The sequence below is a fragment of the Leptopilina heterotoma genome, unplaced genomic scaffold (genome assembly GCF_015476425.1).
Source record: "Leptopilina heterotoma isolate Lh14 unplaced genomic scaffold, ASM1547642v1 Lhet_261, whole genome shotgun sequence".
In the NCBI taxonomy this organism is placed as follows: Eukaryota; Metazoa; Arthropoda; class Insecta; order Hymenoptera; family Figitidae; genus Leptopilina; species Leptopilina heterotoma.
The window spans coordinates 325,792-347,684 of NW_025110971.1; the positions used below are offsets into that span (position 1 = coordinate 325,792).

General features: G+C 23.1%; 1 protein-coding gene across 7 annotated transcripts in view; it reads left to right on the plus strand.

Annotated features, from left to right (window-relative positions):
• LOC122503429 (mannosyl-oligosaccharide 1,2-alpha-mannosidase IA) overlaps positions 1-21,893 on the plus strand; it is a 444,579-nt gene that overhangs the window by 318,964 nt on the left and 103,722 nt on the right. For 3 of the 7 annotated variants that reach the window (XM_043613965.1, XM_043613967.1, XM_043613964.1), the window contains exon 2: positions 427-858. The exons of 1 other annotated variant lie outside the window; for it this stretch is intronic. The gene's annotated coding sequence lies outside the window, so the exon portion shown is untranslated. Of the gene's footprint in view, positions 1-400; positions 859-21,893 lie in introns of all 7 variants that reach the window. 3 more of the 7 variants (XM_043613968.1, XM_043613966.1, XM_043613969.1) reach the window with 1 other exon arrangement.

Below are 21,893 nucleotides of genomic sequence, written 5' to 3' on the forward strand. Positions count from 1 at the left end.
TTAAACTGAAATAATTTACAGAAATAAAAAATACGAATATAAAATACGAATACAAAATACGAATACAAAATAAGAATAAAAAAACGAATACATAATACGAATACGAAATACGAATACAAAATACGAATACAAAATATACGAATACAGAATACGAATACAAAATACGAATACAAAATACGAATACAGAATACGAATACAAAATACAAAACTAAAAAGACGAATACAAAATACGAATACAAAATATATGAAGTCAAAATAGGAATACAAAATACGAATACAAAATAATAATAAAAATACAAAACTAAAAAGACAAATAAAAAATAAAAAATAAAGAAATAGAAAATTAAGCACAGAGAAATTTTCGAAAAAGGCGTGTGTCAGGGATGTCCGTAAATTTCAGAGGCTACAATTAAATGTCTACTTTAGTATCCTGAAGGCGTAGGGGTGTCGCAAAGACGATCGAGAGACTAAATAAGAGAGGGAGAGAAGGTACAGGTACAGAGGAAGAAAATAAAAAAGTAAAGAGAAAATACAAGAGATTCGACACCCAACTCGTCGTGGCAAAAGCCAGCAAAAGCGGCCAGGACTCTCGAGACACAGGTATTCCAGGGTCGCCTGTGTATACATGCATACATTATTATTGTTATAAGTCCGGCAGCAGGTGCTGGGGAGAAAACCTCATACATACTTCTTTCCAAAGTTGAACAGATTTTTTTTATTTTTCAAAACACTGCCCACCCATATTGTGTCGATAACTTTAAATATTGTGCTGTGATAAAAGTCTGTGATATTGTGCAATCATCGTTATTACCCTGACAAAAACAGAGTCGCAAGGACACTATCAGCCACTGATAAAAGGTATGTTTCACATTTATTTCAAAAATTTTCAATATTCAATATATTTTTACAATATTTTTTTACTCTCGAGACAAATCAGTGGAAGTTGTATATATAGTCGTTCATTGCGAAATATTTTTTTTTATTAGGTATTATTATTATTATTGTTCTCCTATCACTCGCTGTATGAAAAAAAAAAATATTCTCTCGTTATAGTCAAACATTGCTACATAATTTTTTACGACGGAAAAATACATAATCAACAATTGAAAAAAATATAGTTTCCCTGTCAAAAACAATAATATTTTACGTTCAGGAACATTTTTTTTTTTACAGAAAAAAGTATTCAAAACATTTTTTATACAAAAAATTAATTCTTTTCATTTCAAAATATTTTTTATATAAAAAATTAATTCTTTTCGATTGAAAACATTTTTTATACAAAAAATTAATTCTTTTCGATTCAAAATATTTTTTATACACAAAATTAATTCTTTTCGATTCAAAATATTTTTTATAACAATTTAAAACTTTTGTTAAATTAAAAGAAGGGAAAACATTTTTCAAGGAAATAGATTAAAATTGTATTAAAAATAATTGATATTTTGTGATGATTTTTATTATTTAAGAAAATATTTGAATTTCTAAAAAGAATTTTATTATTTATGAAAATAATTGAAATTTTGTCAAGAATTTTATTATTTATGAAAATAATTAAAATTTTGTCAAGAATTTTATTAAAATTTTAAAAAAATTTCGTCGAAAAATTTTGTTATTTATAAAGATAATTGAAATCATGACGAGGATTTTTAAAAAGTTTTGAAAACAATCGAATTTCTGCGAAGAATTTTATTATTTATGAAAATACATAATTGGAATTTTGGCAAGAATTTTATAAAAATTTAAAAAAAAATTCAGCAAAGAATTTTTTTATTTATAAAAATAATTGAAATCATGACGAGAATTTCTTTAAAAGTTTTGAAAATAATTGAATTTCAGCGAAGAATTGTATTATTATTAAAAATAATTTAATTTTTGGGATGAATATTTTTATTTATAAAAAAAAATTGAATTTTGAAAAGATTTTTTAATAAAATTCCTGAACGTAATTGAATTCTTGACAAGAATTTTATTATTTATGAAAATAATTAAATTCTTGCAACGAATTTTAATAAAAATTTTTTTAAAGAATTGAATTCCTGTGAAAAATTACATTTTTGAAAATAATTGAATAGAGAAAAATATTCTTATTTATGAAAATAATTAATATCTTGGGAAAATTTTAAAATTATAGAAAGCATTTTATCAAATTTTTTTTAAATAATTGATTTCGCGAGAAAATTTTTATTATTTATGAAAATAATTGATTTTTTGCGGAGAATATTATTTAAATTTTTTAAAATAATTTAATTCCCATAAAAATGCTTTATTTGTGAAAATAATTGAATTCTTATGAAGAATTGTATTCAAAATAATTGAATTGTAAAGGAAAATTTTATTAAAATTACAATTTTATTAACTGAATTTTGGTAATAATTTTGTCGAAATTATTTTAAATATATAAAATAATAAATAAAAATTTTATTTAAATTTTTCGAAATAATTGAATTTCTCAGAACTATTTTTTCAATTCTCTGAATATATTTGAATTTATTCGAGAAACTTCATTAAAAAATTAAAAATAATTGAATTGGTGCGAATAAATTTATATAAACAATGGTAAGTAATTGAATTCCTGTGAAATTTTTATTAAAATTTGGTTTAAATAATTGAATTCATTTGGAAAATTTTATTAAAGTAGTAGATATTAAAAATAATTGAAATGAGGAAAATTTTTGAAAATAGTCGAAATTTTGACATGAATTTTATTAAAGTTTTTGAAAATAATTGAATTTTGAAGAAGAATTTTTTTATTTATATAAAGATAAAATTTGGGATTTTGTCAAGATTTTTTTGTAAATTTCTTAAAACAATTGAATTTTGCGATAAGAATTTTATTACTTTTGAAAATAATTGAATTTCTGCAATAAAATGTAACTTCTTCAAAATTCAAGTTTTTATTGTTTTTAACTAAAATTCTTCTAAAAATCCATCATTTTTAATAATTAATTAAATATATTGATAAATTTAGCTAATTTTAAAAGATTTTGAATTATAAAAAAAAATTTTTATTAAAAATTTTTACGTTCTATTATTTTTAAAATTGATAATTTTATTTAAAAAAGTGAGTGAGATTGTTGCTTGTTCAAAATTAAAGGTGGAAGAAATTAACAATCTATTTTTTAAACTTTTGTTTTCAATTAAAGAAAATTTAGAGGAAACTATAAAAATTGAAATCTTTTGTCTCAAACAGAGAGATTGTTTTCTATTAATTTTTTTCGCCTCCAGCGGGAAAAAAATGGGAAAGATCCGTGTGTGGGTTTTCGTAAAATGAAATTTTTCTTGATCGTAAAAATTCCTTTTGATGCATTTCCCGTCAAGTTGACTGTGTCAGAATACCAGACATCCAAAAAGTTCACGACGTTATCATTCGAACCCAGAATGTGCAAGTTTTGCAGAAAAACGGAAGTAGGAAGTGGTAATAATTCTTTTTCAACCCCCGTGTGAGAAGGGGGTACACTAACCAGTATATAGATATTTCTTATCATATATTACATGACCTGTCGTTATTTGTTACATATATGAATTTTCACTCTGCTGTATCAGTTTTGACTTCCTAATGCGATTTTGTATGCACATTATACATATAGAAACGTCAAAGTTATATAGAGCTTGTTAACAAGTTCCTTTCAACTAGTTCCTCAAAATACTTTACTATATATATATATATATGTAGAAAGTTTAAACTTCACTTGTAATACTATCATATAATTATTCCTCCAAGAATTTGCAATTTAAAAAAAAAGTTCAAAAAAAAAAAATTTTTTTAAAAACAAATTTTTGAAGAAAATTCAGAGTTGAGGGAAAAGTCAGGGTAACATATTTTTTCTGTAAAAAAAATATTATTGAAGAAAGGGAGACGAATATTTTATTTCGATTTAGTAGAATTATTCGATCGTGTGTAATTTCTTATGGGCCAATATATTATGGCCGGAAAGTTTATTACAAAGTGTAAAGAAAAAAATTTTAAGTATCTTGAAAACTATTTGAGTCGTAAAGTTGGTTCTTGCGGTGTATATTCTTTAAAGTCTATTCTATATACTTTTACAAATGCTGCTACAGAAAAGGTTAAGAGTTTACATTATGCGAAAGCTTTTAAAACTGCGTGCATTGAAAAAGTTGCCCGAGAGTCTGACAGACAGGCAGACGGAGCGAGAAAAAGATAGAGAGAGAGAGAGAGAAAGAGAGATTACACCCGAGATAAAAATAGTGAGAGGAAAGAAAAAAAAATTACAGAGATAGAGAGAAGACTTCCAAAAATTCAAATGTGCTCGTCGTTCGTATTATTGCAAGTCTGTTTTATTCCACATTCGCGTGTAAGTCCAGATGCATGCATAATTTAGAAACAATAAAAATTTCTCCAATCGTGAAAGCACAGAGAATCTTGGAACCAGATGTTTCATGAATTTTATGAGCTTTTTCTTTTTTATTAAGACAGTAACACTCTCTGTCTATATAGTTACACTTTCGGTCAGATTTCATTCCCATGTGTTGCCAATGAACTTTTTTTCTCTCTCTCTTTCTCTCTATTTGTTGAAGCAAATTTTTTTCCCCAAACCATTAGAAAGGATGGACAGTGTTGCCACAAGTCAGGGAATTTAGGGAAAAGTCAGGGATTTTTATTAAAAGTACTGGAAAAAATTAAATTTGTAGAATTCATAAGAAAACTATGAATTTTCCGTGTCTTTTTTCTTTTTTGTTTGCCTCATAAACTATGAAACTACCACGAATTCTATAATACAAAACCTTCAAAATTTTTTTCTTATTCTGACTAGAATGAATTTTTTAATATTATTTAATTATTTCCAAACTTTTAATTCAATTATCTTGATAAATAACAAAATTCTTTACAAAAATTCAATTATTTTTAAGAATTTTAAAAAAATCCTTTACAAAATTCGATTATTTTCATAAATAACAATATTCATCAAAAGAATTTAATTATTTTCAAAAGTAACAAAATTCTTCGAAAAAAATCAATTATTTAAAAAAATTTTAAAGAATATCTCGTCAAGAAATCAATTATCTTTATAAATAGTAAAATTTTTCGCCAAAAATTCAATTATTTTCCAAAATTTTAATAGAATTCTTTGCAAAATTTCAATTATTTTCAAAAGTTTTTCGCAATTCAATGATTTTCAATATTTACTATTTTCATAAAATTTATCAAATCAAATCCGCTAATAATTAAAAAAAAGAAATTATTCTCGAAAATTTTAATAAAATTCTTTGAAACAATTCAATTATTTTCAAAAATATTTTCAAAAAAAAAAAATTACAAGCATTCAATTCTTTTACCCAAATAATGAAATTCTTCGATGAAATTCAATTATTTTCAATTTAGCTACTACTTTAATAACAATTTTCTCAGAAGAATTTAATTATTTACAAATTTTTTTTATAAAATTCTCTGCCAACATTCAATTATTTTCATAAATAATAAAATTCTTGTCAAGAATTCAATTATTTTAAAGAATTTTAATAAAATTTTTGCAAAATTAAATTACATTCATCACAAGAATTCAATTATTTTCAAAAGCAATAAAACTCTTCTTAGAAATTCAATTATTGTCAACAATTTTTTAAAAACACTTTTAGGATTTCAATTATATTTTTGCAAATAGCAAAATTCTTTGACAAAATTCAATTATTTTCAGGAATTCAAAAAAAATTCTTTTTATAATTCAATTATTTTTATAAATGAGAATATTCATTTCAAAAATTCAATTATTTTTAAAAATAATAAAATTCTTCGCAGAAATTCAATTATTTTAAAAAAAATTTTTAATAATCCTTGTCAAGATTTCAATTATTTTTATAAACAGAAAAATTCTTCTACAAAATTCAATTATTTTCACGAATGTTTATAAAATTCTTTTCAAAATTCAATTATTTTTATAAATTAAAATATTCATCCCAAAAAATCAATTATTTCTAAAAATAATAAAATTCTTCGGAGAAATTCAATTATTTTGAAAAATTTAAACGAATATCTCGTCAAGAATTCAATTATATTTATAAATATCAAAATTTTTCGCCAAAAATTCAATTATTTTCCAAAATTTAAATGAAATTCTTTGCAAAATTTCAATTATTTTCAAAAGTTTTTCGCAATTCAATGATTTTTAATATTTACTATTTTCATAAAATTTACCAAATAATTTAATTATTGAAAATTTTTTTGATATATTCTACGTAAACAATTATTATTTTCATAAATAATTAAATTTTATTTAGAAATTCAATTTTTTTCATCGCAGAATTGACAATATTTTTTATACAATTTTAAGTAAATTTAAGATTTAAATAAATTCAAATTTAAGAAACATTCCAGTTTTTAATAAAATATTAAAATTCGTTGCAATATTTCAATTATTTTCATAAATAACTTTTCATTCGTCACAGGAAATTAATTATTTGCAAAAATTTTTAGTAATTCTGTAAAAAAATTCAATTATCTTGATAAACAACAAAGTTTTCCACTTAAAATCAATTATATTAACGAATTTTAATAAAATTCTTTTCTAAAATTCAATTATTTCGATAAATATCAAAATTCATCATAAAAATTTCAATTCTTTTAAAAACTGATAAAATACTTTCCGAAAATTAAATTATTTTCAAATTTTTTTAAAATTCTGGTTAAGAATTAAATTACTTTTTTTGTAAATAGATAGCAAAAATCTTCTCAAGAATTAAATTATTTTCAGAAATTTTTATAATATTCTTGGCAAAATTTCAATTATTTAAAGGAAATTCAATAAAAATTCTTCGCATGAATTCAATTATTTTTATAAATTATTATTTAAATTCTTCTCAGAAATTCAATAATTTAGAAAGATTTTAATAAAATTCTTCAAAAAGTTTTCAATTATTTTCAAAAATTGTTATAAAATTCATAAAATTCATAAATTCATAAATTCATTAATTTTATATGAAATTATAAATTTCAGTAAAATTTTAATTAAATTCGTTAAAAGAAATTAATTATTTTTAAAAGTTGTTAATAAAATTCTTTGTAAAAATTAAATTGTAAGAAACATTCAATTATTAAATGAATTATTAATTTTTGTATTTAAATAATTGAATTCTCGTAAAATTTTGTAATAAAAATTGATATAAAAATGAATAATTTTAGTTAAAATTTTAGATAAAAATCAAATATTAAAAGCATTAGGGGGGGGGGGGATATTTAGAATTAATTGAATTTTAAAAAAGTTTCGAATTAAAATCTTTGAAAATCAAAATTTTCCGTACTTTTAACTAATAATTATGTGTAGAATTAATTTTATTTTATTATTTATTCACTTGGTTATCTTTAATTATTATAAAATCATAAAGAAATCGATTACTCCGAGTCGAAGACTCGGAGTTATCAATTTCTTCATGTTTTTTAATAATTAAGTTATCGAATTTCAAAAAGGTTTGAATTTGAATGTTTTGAAGAGTTTAAATTTCTATGGAAAAATAATAATTAAATATTTATTTAGAAAAGAAGTTATTGATGTTTTCGAATAATTTCACTTTTGATGAAATTTGTAAAAAAATGTAATGGAACATTTTTTTGAGTATCTAATAATTTTTGGAGTGAATCAGAATATTCTTCAGGGTCAGGGAAAAAGTGAAAATTTTGTCTGGGAAATCAGGAAAAAGTCAGGGAAAAACGAAATTAAATTTTTTGTCGCAACCCTGCGATGGAGCAGTAAAAGAAACGGGGTATTTTTTTTTAAAAGGTTTGTTTTAGAAGAAGGAAAAGGTGGTTTTTTTTTATGAAGGACTAATGGAAATTTCAGAGTGTCAATAAAAGGATGAATCATGAGTAATTGTCACATTTGGAAAAAAAGAGAGTCGGTATTTTAGTATTCTCTGATAAAAATAGATGGTGAAATTCATATCTCGAGTTTCACGTTGTGAGGAACATACGTGATGTACTTAAATTCCAAAGTGAGAGACGATTCGCCATTCATGGCATGCAGAACTACGTGTGTACTGTCCAGAAGGTGCAAAGGTGGATCGTAAATAGATAATGCTCTTACTTGACCGCACTTTATTGTTCCCTTAATAGTCAATCTCCCTATAAAATTGACTTTTACTGACATATCACTCTCTCATCGTTGAAATTTTCCCCTTTTTTTTTGCTTTGAAAAAGAAAAATGTTCTCTGTCAACAATAAAATTAATTTTCAAGCACACGATTCAGAAAAAAAGAGAAACATTTTTCATCAGCGTTATTTCTTCAAAAGTTTCTTTATACAACTTTTAAGAACAGAATAAAGTTGAAACCTAAGATCCATAAATTGGCTACTTAGATATCTGGTAGGCTATAAGGGGGAAAAAGGAAGAAATCATGGTGGTTTTTTTCAAGGTAGAAAAAGTCTGAGCTACCTGAGAACTTTTCCAATCATACCATCACTGAAACTCGCTCTGGAAACTGCAAGACGTAATGAAAGATCAGAAAAGAAACTCTAGTCGAAAGTTTTCTCAGGTTGCCAGTGAAATCTTTTTTTTTTTTTTTCTTTTTTGCTTTATTTTTTGAACTTCCCTTTTTCCTCACCCTGAAATCTCTGGACAGAGCCGAGGGAAGTTTATTCAATTTATGTAATTGGACGTACAAGGCAAAAATCTTGACGGGGCTGCCTTTGGTCAAGATAAAATGGATTAGTTGGTACTGATTCTTATTAGATAGACTGGAGAATTCTGGACAAAAGAAACTATCTTATTTAATTAGACACTCTTCCTCGGTAATTCATTTTTAAAGTAGATTTTCCTTGTCCAATGTCTAATAATGTTGAATTGGGTTTTTATTGTTAGAGAGAGAGAGGGAAACTTGGGTAAATTTTGTAATTTTTAATTCTGCTTTGATTTACGATTATGGTGTAGAATTTCTTTTTTTTTTCTTGCTCGGAATAAATAAGAGCATGTGTGGCACAATCTGTCCTCTGGTTTGTATATACGGTTGAAATGGACGGGAAGTTGTATGTTGTGTGTATTCTAGCGAACTGCATTTGCAAGTTGCAACTAACCCGTCAGCCAGCTCAGTTCAAGTTCATTGTTGCGAGTACTGATTAGAGCAGAGCTTTATTGTTCATCGTGTTACAAGCAGGTGACTCGTTCCCCCTTCTGTCTCACTCTCTCTCTCGCTCTTATTGTTATCTTTGAGTCGAGGATAAATCTACGTTTCGCTCCAAATTTCCTCTAAGAAAATAGTCTCAAAATATCACAAGTTTCCTCAAGTGTCAATTTTAGGAAAATTACTCTTTACTTCGAATTTCAATAAACATACCTCAATAGCATTAAATTAAAATTCTGATTAAAAAAAGAATATAATTATGATTTTTTAATTATAAAGAAAGTTTATAAAAAATATTAAGAAAATTATCAATCCTCCAAGTCAAATATAATGGAAACAAAATTTTTAAGTTTTACCGTTAAACACAAAATTGTGTTTTTATTATTTTAATATTTGACTTGGAGGATTGAAAATTTTCTTGACATTTTATATTATCTCTTATCGAGTGATAAATTCTACAGCTATTTTATAAAAAAAAAGTTGTCGAGGGATTAAAAGGTGGTTTGATTTATCCACTTGAGAACACCAAGGTCACCAACAGCAGGCTTCGCACTCAATAATTTGTTTTAAAAAGGCAGCAAAAAGTAGCTTTAAAACTGAAAAAAGTATCAGAATACTAAAAAAAAGTAGCTCCTATATCGAAAAATTAAATTTGGCTACGAAAAAACTTATTACGATTCACAAAATTCCTAAAAATTTAATTCTGTATTTCTCTGACTTTTTCCTGATTACAATCAAAAATATTTTCTTTCCTGGTAATAACTTCAATTCTACAATCTTCTAAACTTCAATTATTTTCCAAACTTTTAATTAGAACTTTTAGAAATTTTAGAATTTTTCAAAAATTCTATTATATTTCAAAATAATTTTTAAAAGTAAGAAAATTAATTTTTTTAAAACATAAAATTTATTTCAATTAAATTTGATAAAATTTTCCATTAATTAATGTAAAACCTTTTTCAAATTTATAACAATTTCTATAAAAATTTATATTATAACGTATTTAATATTCAATTATTACAATCTAAAATTTTAACTGTTAATTCATTTTTAAATCAATTTTTATTCAAAAATTCTACAAGAATTCAATTGTTTTAATACAAAAATCAATAATTGATAGAATAACTAATTGTTTCTTGAAAATGAATACTAAAAAAGAATTTTATCAAAATTTTTGAAAATAATTCATTTCTTTTGAAGAATGTTCATAAAACTTTAGAAAATAATTAAATTACATTTCTCGAGGAATTAATTTCCAACTGTATCTATTAAAAATAATTGAAATGGTGTAAAATTTTTTTTATTTATAAAAATAATTGAATTCTTGCAACGAATTTCATTAAATTTTTTTAAATAATTGAATTTCTGTGAAGAATTTTATTTTTTATAAATATAATTGAATTTTTGCAATGAATTGCAATAAATTTTTTTAAATAATTGAATTTTTGTAAAGAATTTTTATATTTTTAAAAATAATTGAATTCTTGCAACGAATTTCAGTAAATTGTTTTAAATAATTGAATTTTTGACGAAAAATTTTGATATTTATAAAGATAATTGAATTCTTGATGAAATATTCGTTCAAATTTTTAAAAATAATTGAAATACTGTAAAGAATTTTTATATTTTTAAAAATAATTAAATTCTTTCAACGAATTTCAGTAAATTTTTTTTAAATAATTGTATTTCTGTGTAGAATTTGAATATTTATAAATAAAAATAATTGAATTTTTGTAAAGAATTTTATTTTTTATAAAAATAATTAAATTCTTGCAACGAATTTCAGTAAATTGTTTTAAATAATTGAATTTCTGTGAAAAAAATTTATACTTTTAGAAATAATTGAATTCTTGCAACGAATTTCAGTAAATTTTTATTAAATAATTGTATTTGTGTGAAGAATTTTTATATTTTTAAAAATAATTAAATTCTTTCAACGAATTTCAGTAAATTTTTTTTTAAATAATTGTATTTCTGTGTAGAATTTGAATATTTATAAATAAAAATAATTGAATTTTTGTAAAGAATTTTATTTTTTATAAAAATAATTGAATTTTTGTAAAGAATTTTATTTTTTATAAAAATAATTGAATTTTTGCAACGAATTGCAGTAAATTTTTTTAAGTAATTGAATTTCTGTGAAGAATTTTTATATATTTAAAAATAATTGAATTCTTGCAAAGAATTTCAGGAAATTTTTTTTAAATAATTGTATTTCTGTGTAGAATTTTAATTTTTATGAAAATAATTGAATTATTTTTTTCATTTTATAAAAATTTAAAAGAATAATTCAAATATTTCGAATAACTTAATTAAAATTGGACAAAAAATAATTGAATTTTTTTTATCAATTTTTGATATTTTTGAAAATAATAATTTAACTATTATAAATAAATTTTGTCAAAAATTTAGAATATAATTAATTAATTTTTTACAAAGAATTTTATTGATGTATTTAAATAATTGATTTCTTTCCAAAAAATTTCTTGTAAATTGTATTTCACATAATTTAATTACTTTAAAATTTTATTATATTCATGATATTATTTGAATATTCGATTTGAATTGTATTACATTTTTGAAAATTAGTAAAGTAGTTTGAAAAATTTTGTGGAAATTTTCGAAAATAATTAAAAGATTTCAAAGAATTGAAATTGTATTAAAATAATTTAATTCTTGCAATAAATTTTATTATTTAGGAAAATAATTTATTTCTTGCGATGAATTTTATTATTTATGAAAATAATTTAATTCCTATAAACAAATTTTTAGAAAATAATTAATTTCTTTTTAAAGAACCTTCGCTTTCGCAGGTGGATAATAGCATCGCCATATTGAATTGAATCTCAAGAACTCAAGAAAAAGTATCAGTAGCGTGAGTTCTTTACTTTAAGTATCTAAACACTAAATAATAAAAAATTATTATTAAAATACAACTTCCACTGAATTTGTTATTAAAGATTTACTGTTAAGTTTTCACCACTGTTCGATATCGCAAAAAAATATGTGTGATTATATTGCAAAAATTACCCTCAATGTTTATTTAAAAACTACTTATAAAATACACTTACAATTTTTATTTAATTCAAGATTTTTTTTTTAATTAAATACAATAACATTTTTTTTGCACAAATTCTTCCTATTGTTAAATTTAAAAATATATTCATGTTTTTAATTATCAGCTCGTATTTTTAAATTTGTGTGAGATATCTCGCACTTATTTTTTTTTTTTTTGCTCTTTATTTTATTTAAAAAAGAACTGCAACGGGACTTAAATTTTTAGAGCGTAAAATACTAAAGCAGATGTTTTTATTCTTATTATTTTAATGGAAATTACCGACTTTCCGGAAAGTTCAAAAATATTCTATTACTTTAAGTTACTTCATATCCTACCACCACTTTACCGAATGTAATTTAATCAAAAATTTACAAGTTAATAAGTAGATTATAATTAAATACCGACTTTTATTGGCAATAATTTATTAATTTACGTTCTGGTAAATTTTAATTAATTCCCTCCAGAATGTTATTTTATATAATTATTATTGATTTTATAAAAATACGCTTTTTCGTAATAAATATTATCTATTTTATTCAATATAAAGAGAATATTTAATTTATTATTAAAAGAATATTTTATTTATTATTAAAAGAATATTTTATTTATTATCAAAAGAATATTTTATTTACTATTAAAAGAAAATATTATTTATTATTTATTATAAAAAATTGAGTATACCTTTTGAAGTTAAACTAAATAAAAAATGTATCAATTATAATAGGGGGGTGAATCTATTATTTTTCCTCATTGTTTTATTGTTCACATTGTTTTTTTTGACAATGGAATTGTGAAACAATAGTATAAATGAGAATGTTAAATAATTCAAGTGTGAAATGCTAAGCGGATGTTTTTAAATCTTAACGATTTCAACGGGGAATTCTCTCTGTGTCAGTGTCAGAGTTCACGCGAAATAGTATCAGATACGTCACTTTATATACAGTAGGAGAGCATTTAAAGCTAATCTAATTCGGTCATTGTCGCGGTTGAGAAACTTGTCTCGTTTTAGATGAACCTAACGGAAACTTTTAACTCCCAGTGTCTCACACTTTCAGGCTATTTAAATATTTCACTGAGAATTTATATAATGTGCCCTAATTTCTTCAATTTTCAGTCACTGACTCAACTAATTATTAAATATATTCATTCACTATTCTAACTTTAGTTAACTCATTGAAATAATTAATTAAAAGAAATACTTCATTTCAGGTTTTATTAAATTAAATTTTATCATTTTTTTTTAAAGAAATGTGACACATCCAAAAAAGGTACATGTAAGAAATTGATTAATTACGAAAATAATTGAATTATTGTGAAGATATTTATAAAAAATTTATAAATAATTCAATTTCTGTGAAATTTTTATTATTTACGAAAATAATTAAATGTTTGCGAAGAATTATATCAAAATTTTTTTTTAAATAATTTAATTCTTTTGTAAAGTTTTATTAAAATAGTACATATTGATAATAATTGAATTTCATTGAAGAATTTCATTATTTTAAAATTTAATTCTGGCGTAAAATTTTAAGAAAATTTTTAAACTAATTGAATAGTTACAAAAAATTTTAAATAGTATTTTTTTCTTGTTTTCATATATATATAGTGAATGTTTCTAAATCATGATGGATATTAAATCAAAGAAATTTGTTGAAATGATGCTGGGTTTATTTTTATGGGCATTTTTCGAGATAAATGGCACCTTATCTGCGTAGACGAAGCTTGACGGAATTTGCAGGAGATATTGCGAAGGATCGTAAAATCCTGTGGTATAAAGCTCGCTCTTTCTGTGTGATAAATTAAGTTCTCACTTTATCTAAGACAACGAGCAAATGTAACATTCACACTAACATTTTTCTTCGCGCTCGAACTGTTTTTTTTCTCATGAAACTTTTTAATTGTTCTTTTTGAAATTTTGAATTTAGTGTAAATGGAATACTGGCATTTTTTCCTTCAAAATAACTTAATAATAACTTAATAAGAAATTAATAATAACCTAATAATAACATAATAATAACTTAATAATAAATTAATAATAATAGCCAATTTTAAATATAAAAGGTTCGTTTCATTTAAAAAAAATTGATTCTTGCGTTAAAGAAGCCGAAAAGTACGTAAAAGTGGAGGGGATGCGCCTGCGCAAATGGAGCAAACAATTAAAATCCCCGCGTAAACCGAAATTATATATTTTGTTTTCAATTCAAATGAAAAAAATATAAACAGGAAAATATTTATCTTTGAAAATAAGTTGCTAAGTGTATATATTTATCTTACGTAAAAATTGATAAACTAGTGAAAATAAATTGGTGATAAATTATCCTGTCTGTCTATTTATCAACAAGTAAAATGTTTTATGAGTTGTTTAAATCGCTTTAATGATATGTTAAATAGATAACTCGAATAAGGAAGATGGAAGTGTGACGTTTCGTCAGAGGCATGGAGAAGACGAATTGTTTTGTTCGCATGTAGATTTATGCTAATAAAGTCGGGTCTCTTGAGCAGTACGAAATTAATAGACGCATCGCGCTCAGCTGAGACTTAAAATGACGTTAATGGACGCTTTACTCGTAAAAGTGGCCTACCGCTAATGTTCATATACACACCTAGGACCGCCATTTGTAACTCTAAAGTCAAGCATAAACGTAACTCGTTTATTGGCTCGCAATTTCGAATAAACTTCGTCCATACATTGTTCCTTAAACATATTCAAAGATTGTATCCAAAGATTTTTCTAAATTTTATTAAAGACTTTTTTTCTATTTCTAATTCACTAAAGCGACTTTTTTGACCCTTCAGGAAAATTAGGGAAAAGTTAGGGATTTTTATTAAAAGTACTGGAAAAAATTAAATTTGTAGAATTCATAAGAAAACTCTAAATTTTTTGTGTCTTTTTTCTTATTTTTTTGCCTCATAAACTATGAAACTACCACGAATTCTATAATACAAAACCTTCAACATTTTTTTCTAATTCTGTCTAGAATGAATTTTTTAATATTATTTAATTATTTACAAAGTTTTAATGCAATTATCTTGATAAATAACAAAATACTTTACAAAAATTCAATTATTTTTAGGAATTTAAAAAAAATTCTTTACAAAATTCGATTATTTTCATAAATAACAATATTCATCACAAGAATTCAATTATTTTCAAAAGTAATAAAATTCTTCGATGAAATTCAATTATTGAAAAAAAATTATTGATACAATTGTACGTAAACATTTAATTATTTTCATAAATGATAACATATTCTTATACTAATATTCGGATACTTTTTTTAGATTTGTCACACTAAAAACTACTTTTTTTTAATATACCCTGCATTAAATCCGCTAATAATTGAAATAAATAAATTATTCTCGAAAATTATAATTAAATTTTTGGAAACAATTCAATTATTTTCAAAAATTTTAAGACAATTTTTCGCAAGGTTTCAATTCTTTTACCCAAATAATGAAATTCTTCGAAGAAATTCAATTATTTTCAATTTATCTACTATTTTAATAACAATTTTCTCAAAAGAATTCAATTATTTAAAAAAATTTTTTTATAAAATTCTCTGAAAATATTCAATTATTTTCATAAATAATAAAATTCTTGTCGAGAATTCAATTATTTTGAGGAATTTTAATAAAATTCTTTTCAAAATTCAATTATTTTTATACATAAAAATATTCATCCAAAAAATTCAATTATTTTTAAAAAAATTAAAATTCTTTGCAGAAATTACATTATTTTCAATTTTTTTTTTTAAATCCTCGTCAAGATTACAATTATCATTTTACGAATAGCAAAATTCTTCGACAAAATTTAATTATTTTCAGGAATTTTAATAAAATTCTTTTCAAAATTCAATTATTTTTATAGATAAAAATATTCATCCAAAAAATTCAATTATTTTTAAAAAAATTAAAATTCTTTGCAGAAATTCCATTATTTTCAATTTTTTTTTTTAAATCCTCGTCAAGATTACAATTATCATTTTACGAATAGCAAAATTCTTCGACAAAATTTAATTATTTTCAGGAATTTTAATAAAATTCTTTTCAAAATTCAATTATTTTTATAAATAAAAATATTCATCACAATAATTTAATTATTTTTAAAAATAATAAAATTCTTCGCAAAAATACAATTATCAAAAAAAATTTTTAAGATCCTCGTCAAGATTTCAATTATTTTTAGAAACAGCAAAATTTTTCTACAAAATTCAATAATTTTCAGGAATTTTAATAAAATTCTTTTCAAAATATCAATTATTTTCAAAAGTTTTTCGCAATTGAATGATTTTCAATATTTACTATTTTCATAAAATTTATCAAGAAATTTAATTATTGAAAAAAAATTTGTAATACAATTCTACGTAAATATTCAATTATTTTTATAAACGATAAATTTCATTTAAGGAATTCAATTATTTTCATCGCAGAATTTCCAATATTTTGAATACAATTTTAAATAAATTTAAGATTTAAATAAATTCAAATTTATGAAGCATTCCATTATTCAATAAAATAATAAAATTCGTTGCAGTAATTCAATTATTTTCATAAATAACTTTTATATTCGTCGCAGGAAATTAATTATTTTCAAAAATTTTTTAGTAATTCTGTAAAAGAATTCAATTATCTTGATAAACAACAAATTTTTCTACATAAAATCAATTATTTTAACGAATTTTAAGATTTTAATAAAATTCTTTTCCAAAATAGATAGCAAAAATCATCTCAAGAATTAAATTATTGTTAGAAATTTTAATAATATTCTTGGCAACATTTTAATTATTAAAACAAAATTCAATAAAAATTCTTCGCATGAATTCAATTATTTTCATAAATTTTTATTTAAATTCTTCTCAGGAATTCAATTATTTGAAAAAATTTTAATAAAATTCTTCAAAAAATTTTCAATTTTTTTTCAAAATTGTTATAAAATTCTTTAATATAATAAATTTCAGTAAAAGTTTATTTAAATTCGTTAAAAGAAATTAATTATTTTCAAAAGTTGTTATTAAAATTCTTTGTAAAAATTAAATTCCAAGAAACATTCAATTATTGAATAAATTATTTATTTTTGTATTTAAATAATTGAATTCTAGTAGAATTTTCTAATAAAAATTGATTTAAAAAGAATAATTTCAGTTAAAATTTTAGATAATAATTAAATATGAAAAGCATTAGGGTGGGGAATATTTAGAAATAATTAATTTTTGAAAAGGTTTCGAATTCAAATCTTTGAAAATCAGAATTTTTCGTACTTTTAACTAATAATTCTGCGTAGAATTAATTTAATTTTATTAATCCGAGTCGAAGACTCGGAGTAATCGATTTCTTCATGTTTTATAATAATTCTTATAAGTTATTGAATTTCAAAAATGGTTTGAATTTGAATGTTTTGAAGAATTTTAATTCCTACAAAAAAATAATAATTTAAATATATTTATTTAAAAAAGAAGTTATTGATGTTTTCGAATAATTTTACTTTTGAAGAAATTTCTGAATAGCTGCAATAGAACATTTTTTTAAGTATCTAATAATTTTTGGCGAATCAGAATATTCTTCAGGATCAGGGAAAAAGTGAAAATTTTGTCTGGGAAATCAGGAAAAAGTCAGGGAAAAACGAAATTAAATTTTTATGTCAACCCTGCTCTTATAGTCACTCAATATTATACAATTTTATTTACATACCTACAAATTTGATAGAAAAGAAAAAAAATTTGAAAAAATAATTTTCCGTTTCTGCAAAAAAAGAAAAATGGAAATTCAGTATCTTGAAGATCCTGCATAAAATGTGCAGCGATTATTTGATTTGAAATGTTCTTCTATAGTTGAATCAAAGAAGAAAAGTGGAACAAAGAAGAATAAGATTCGAGAATAAAGAAAAAGAAAAGTGAGTTAAGCTCTCGAAAATGATAAAGTTTGTGGGTGAGGGTTGGAAAAGGGTAGATTGCAAGTAATGGTTGGTAGAGAGCAAAGGCGTTTGGTATTATGAATATACATGCCTTGAAACGCGAAAGGTGTCTACTCGTAGCACGTTATGTACTTTTACTCTCAGGAAGTAGCAGCCATAAGGGTATTAGCATTTTACTGGCAAACTGTTTCAACGTTAAAGGATCCTCGGAAGTTTCGTTGGGGCGTTAAAAAAAAGCGTTTCTCTTTATGAAAGTTGTTTGATTCTTTCAGCTGTATATATATATAGTAAATTGTATCCAATCATGCGAGGAAAATTGTATATTCTCCAAAACTTGGAAATTTTAACCAAAGTTGTATGATTATTAGTTCTAAATTTTAGTTATTGCTTTTCATAACTAAAATTTGGGTCTTACAACTTAGATTTAGTTGATGTAATTTAGTTGTTGTACACTGAAAAAGAATGTTCTACATTAGAGTTGATTTCGGTATTGGAATAGTAGCAATTACAGGGTTTGATACAATTTAATTTTCTTTTTTCCCAACTGCTAATAGTTAAAATAATGATATTGCTCCCAAAGCGAGGAAAGAGTCGGAAAGCTAATAAGCAGAGATTTAAGAAAAAAATATTGGCTTAACTCGCTCAATTTGTGACCCATTGAAGGAAACAAGAGGGAAGCCAACTTAAAAACGGGGTAAGCGACCAACTTTGGTCCGCGCCTTTAAAAGCTCTCCGTTTTCCAAGAAAAGTTGCTATAACCTATGGGTGGAAACGGTCGTTTCATTCCCTGGGGGTATGTCACGAAATATGAGAGTTTCTGCCGCGTCGCTGAACTTTCAACAAACTTTACTTATCCTACCCACTGCCAATCAACCCTCACACCTGCTACAATGCTTCGAAAAACAACTTCCCTCTTACATTTCCACTTTTCCTCTCTATTTCATAATTATTTTTCTCTTCATTCTTCAGAAATTATTTAACAAATAATTTCAACTGCCCATATCTAATTCTATGGTCCAACCTTGACTACTTTGAAATGTTTATAATTTTTTTTAATTATCAATCAAATTAATTGATTGATAATTTTAAAAGTTTGGCTAAAATCGTCAGAAGTATTAAAAGAATTAAAAAAAAATTTTTTTTTATTACTATTATAAGTTGAGTAAGATAAAAATTCAGATGCAAGCGGCATTATTGGACCAAATGATGTTTATCAAGGAAGGATCGGAAATTTCGCTATATATATGTATATATATGGAACTCAACTATATTTGGGATATATTCCCATTTGCTTTTTACTGTTGAAAATAAAGCACAGCCTCTCGACCCGGAGAGAGGCATTCAAACGAGATATTCAATACACCGTGGAAATTGGGTAGACATTGGAAATGAATCGAAAGAGCAAATAACGCGAAAGCGAAGAGAACTCTTTTGTATATTGAGACCACAAAGAACACTTTCAATATTCTGACATTCAATTTTATCGTGACGACTAATTATTTCCGAAACTTGTAAATTTTCCACTAGAACGAACACAGTAACGCTATATATATATAATTTTTATTCATTATTTTACTATCGATGTAAATATTATATTTTTATTGAACTTGTATTATTATTATTTTATCACCGCAAGTTTAAAATAGCATTTTCCATTGTTTAAGTAATAAAAAAAAAAGTTACTGTTTTTCACGCTCAACGAGATTGTTGGTTGTTATTTTTTTTAATGACATTTTTGGTAAATGCTCTTTTTTATATGTAGAAGATCATTAAAAGTTTAGTTACACGATAAAAAAAAAAAAATTCTTTTCCATTACTGATAGTGATTTATATATTTTATATTAATGATATTTTTTTTGTTATCCCGAGGGCAATAATATTTTCTTCAAGATATGTATTTTTTTTAATGGCAAAAAAAAAACTCGTACTGTGTGTACATGTAATTTCTCGATATATGGAAACATTTGAATGCGAGTGAAAAAAAAGATTGCAGTTTGTGAAAAATTCGAACTCAAATCCCACTTGGATCATTGAGTTTTCTCCAAAACAAAATGCGAGTAAAAAGCCAAAAGTGCAAAGCGAATCTATTCTCTATAACTGAAAAGTTTCTATAATTTTTCCAGGATGAAAATATTTTACAAATACAAAAAAAAAAAATTGATGAAGGAATAAAAAAAATTCACTACATTTTTCTGTCTATATACGAAGATCTACATCTCCTTTGAGATATATCTATTTTTCGATATTTACACACTTTGAAATATCGAAAAATATATTTTTAATATGCTTGCAGAAATATCGTGTATATAAGCTTTTACAAAGTTATATTATTCACATTTTGAATATAGTTCTCGAGAATAATAAATGAAGTAAAATGAATATATGGCGATATAATGAGAGAGAGAAAGAGAGAGAGGTAAGATTTTCAATATAGCAATTTCGAATAAATTTACAAAATTAATTGAAGATCATAATTGAAATCTCGTAACAATTGGAGAAATGTTTGAGAATCTGAGTAAATTTGATTTAATTTAGATATAAGCTTCCGCAGAAGCTACGAGAGAGAGAGAGAGAGAGAGAGACTAAGCTTGGAGGCAGCATACATTGAGGTGAGAGTACTAACGAGAAACCTTAGCAGGAGGTGTAATGAAACACAAAGCTTGAGTCTATATTCAGGCTGCACGTGATTTTAACCAACCAAGCATCTAATTCTGCAAATATATCAGAAAATATATTTTCTTTTTCGGTTTAAAAAAAGAATAAATGGAAAAAAATTATTTACATGAAATTATTTTTTGAAAATTACAAACTTTTTTTCAATTTTTATTTATTTTTCCACTATTGAAATATGATTTTTAAATTCTAGTCAAAATAGGGCATGTAGTTTTTTATTTTAATTTCAATATGTATTCTTATAAATTATTTAAACGAAGTTGATTGATTTAAGAAATTTTAGCCTCAAAAAAAAAAAAAAAAAAAAAAAATAGGAATTAGATTCGAACCCTGAATTTTCCCTGATTTTCAGACAAAATTTTCACTTTTTCCCTCGACCCTAAAGAATATTCTGATTCACTCGAAAAATAATTAGATACTCAAAAAAAATTCTATAAAATTTATTTTATAATTTCTTTTAAATGTGAAATTATTCGAAAACATTCGAAAATAGCTCAAAAAAAGTTCTGTTACATTTATTTACGAATTTCTTTTAATTGTAAAATTATTCGAAAATAGCTCAAAAAAGTTCTATTAAATTTATTTACGAATTTCTTTTGATTGTAAAATTATTCGAAAATATTTGAAAATAGCTCAAAAAAAAGTTCTCATTTATTTAAGAATTTCTTTTTAATTGTAAAATTATTTGAAAATATCAATAAAATAAATAAATGTTTAATCATTATTATTTGTTCATAGAAATTAAAATATTTCTAACATTTTTCACTAAAACTCTTCATTAAATCAATTATTTTTTATTTTTAATAATTTTTGAAAAACTTCTTCTTTGAGAGTTTTTAAATCCATTGGTTTGCAATTCAATTTTACAAAATTTCGATTATTATTTAGTCCTTGAGTTATAATTATAATATAATAGAAAATAAAAGCTTCAAATAATTTCAAAATAATTCAATAAAACTTTTTAAAAAATATTAATTCTACAGAATTGTTAGTTAAAAGTATGAAAAATTAAAATTTTTCAAAGATTTTAATTTGAAACCTTTTAAAAATTCAATTATTTCTTAAAATTCACTCTATTGCTTTCAATATTCAATTATTATTTCAACTTTTAACTGAAATTCAGTTTTAAATCAATTTTTATTAGAAAATTCTAAGCGAATTGAATTATTTAAATACAAAAATAAC